Here is a 2,709-nt window from a genome sequence, read left to right on the forward strand (position 1 = left end):
TATATTTTGATATAAGTAAGAATAGTGCTAAACTGCTCATATCTATCCATTGTAACCAAAAGTCTACAAATGATGAATCAACATGTAAGTCTAGCATTGTTTCGATCATTATTAGTTTAACACTGAATAATATTAAATATATACAGAAAATTTAGCAACACAAAATTAGTTTCCTACATATACATGGGATGACATTTAGGTGGATAGTGAAATAACTATACAGAAAGGAGGAAACTTTATAGCAGATCCACATACTTATTGAGTAATCCCCTATCATCTGCCCTTTACATCGTCGTCCTTTTTCTCAACACTTCATCTCCCTGCCATGCGCTACGTCTGCACCAAACATGAGCAGCCACATTATGAGATGGATTCAGAATAGCTTACCATTGCAGCAAGAAAACATTTTCTTGCATCAGGAAAAGACCTTGATTTTATTTAAGTCGTACAGTGAGCAGTCAAGTAACATGCACTATAGCAGATCCTGTTCTGCCCCAACCAGGCAAGTCTCTTCAAGTACTAATGATGAATGTTCTTCTTTATTCCCCATCCAAATACCAAAATGGCAAATTGTTTAGGAGAATAACATTGTCAGTTGGAGAAGGTTGTTCTTTGCTTATTGGTCATCGGGACCCAACTTTTACACAGAAAACACATGAAACAGAAGATATACTGTACTAAGGTGAATGCATCAATCATGAGACAAACTAAAAAATTCATACACACACAGACAAATTATGGTGCTGATACTGAGACGTTAGTGTGCGCCTACCTTAAATTGCATGTATCTTCCTATTCGTTTCTTCAGTTCAAGGGATCCTACTGCTCGAGTGTCAGTGTGTCCATCCCGCTTGAATGCCTCATCTCAATTTGTGGTGATTCTATCAGTCCCGGAGTAACTTGCCGCGCCTTGGTTGTCGAACACAGCAAAGAGGTGCACCAAAAGGCAGAGCGTGTCGGCATCGAGCCCCAGCCCGTCAAGGTCGCGGCGGCATATTGATGTCAGGAAGATCTACGTGTTATTTGAGGCATAAACTGGGTTACAGACTGCAAGAATTCTTTCCAATCGAATCAGCCACATCCATCTCGAACAAATTAAGTAAGAAATAATAACCTGAAACTATGAGTGCTCAACACCTGCTGCAGCTCCAATGGTAATCCCCTCCTAGCACCAGCAGATCGAGCTACTGGACGCAAGCGTGTGTCAAGGTTTCCTAGTTAATTTGGTCAACTGCTCAATTTCAAAAGGGGATTTGGCTTTACAAGGAGTAGCTGGGTGACTTTCAGGTGTGCAGCACAGTACCTTGTTCGTGCTTGGGGCTCGGGGAGGAGGCCGGCAGGAGCTTCGGGAGGGCGCCGGCAGCAGGAACTTGGGGAGGCCGGCAGCCCGAGGTGAGGTCGAATTAAATTTCCGCCTCCACAGACATCCGCGTGCACCAGAGGCCACCGCTGCTGCAGACCTTCCCGGGACAGGCGGCCGTGTGACCGTGTCCAGGAGCTCTGCCTCGTCGTCATCATCCTCCTCCCTGAAGTAATCGAGCCGGGATGCACGGAATTGTTGGAAGAGAGCAGGTGTGTGGCGGGCCTGCAAGACTCGGGGGTCGGGCGTTGAGGCGACGCAAGGCCGGCGGCGGCGACCAGGGCGGCGCGCGAGGCGGTGGTGGCGGCACGCAGCGAAGCGGCAGGTGGTGGCGGCGCGCTGGAAGTTGAGATAAGTACCTGCTCGCCGGCCCGCAACGACTCCGGCTTCTGCTCATCCTCCGGCGCGCTGGAAGTTGAGATAAGTTGAGGAAGCGGCGAGGGATGTGGAGCTCGACTGGGTCACGGTTAAAACACCGTAGTATGAAGGAAAAACCAATCATTTCCGAATTTGAATCTCTCATTGTTTTATTTTTTGATAGTCCAGCCGCTGATTCGTTGCAAGTAGAAAAACGGACCCAGGCAAGCCCAGCAGGGAAGGGAGCCGGTGCGATCGTTCCACGCACACGACGTGATTTCATTAGTACCACCTCGTGTATATTATAATTTTTTTCATACAAACTAGCTATTTGCCCGTGCGTTGCAACGGGACTATATATATTCCAATAATATAACATCAATCGTGTATACCTATAGGATACTCATGCATAACAGACAACATTGTTCTCCCAAAAAAAAGACACCATTGTTGACTATTGTTTCACCACTCAATCACACTCTTCTTCTTTCACCACTATTTCCACCTCTTCGTCTCCCTACTCCAAGTAGCCTCTCTAGTCCAATCTATCCATACGGTTCTCAATAGCGCATCCGGGTCGCATCCTCAACCACTTCCCCCCTCACCCACACACACTGGAATTTCAAGCACGCAACCATGTAGTTGGGGTATATTTCACAATGTGCTTGTCTTAGCAAGGCGTGGTTGGTGGAGGTTTTGATATTTCAAGATTTCCTATATTGCATCCAAATTGGTGATTAGAAAGAAGCCAAGGATCAATAGAGTTATATTATTCTAGAAGCAGAACAGTAAAACAGAAAAAAAAAATCTAGAGGTTAAAGATTTATACAAGTTCAACGAAGACTAATGCATGCTACCACATCAAATTCCTTTAGCAAGATAATACTTTCCCAAAATACGGTTAACATCTAACTTTTCCAAAAGTTGTACGATGGCTCCATGAAAATAAAATGAACAGCACTACATGGACAATAATATTGGACGATTGCGGA

The 2,709-nt window shown here is 45.4% G+C and overlaps 1 long non-coding RNA gene across 1 annotated transcript; it reads right to left on the minus strand.

Annotated features, from left to right (window-relative positions):
- Positions 1–856: 856 nt before the first annotated feature.
- Positions 857–1,442, minus strand: LOC123040811 (uncharacterized). The gene is made up of 3 exons (XR_006418264.1): positions 1,304–1,442; positions 1,115–1,214; positions 857–1,012 (listed from the first exon to the last, which is right to left on the minus strand). It is a non-coding gene; the product is annotated as an uncharacterized lncRNA (long non-coding RNA).
- Positions 1,443–2,709: the final 1,267 nt, after the last annotated feature.

This window comes from Triticum aestivum, chromosome 2B (assembly GCF_018294505.1).
Source record: "Triticum aestivum cultivar Chinese Spring chromosome 2B, IWGSC CS RefSeq v2.1, whole genome shotgun sequence".
In the NCBI taxonomy this organism is placed as follows: domain Eukaryota; kingdom Viridiplantae; phylum Streptophyta; class Magnoliopsida; order Poales; family Poaceae; genus Triticum; species Triticum aestivum.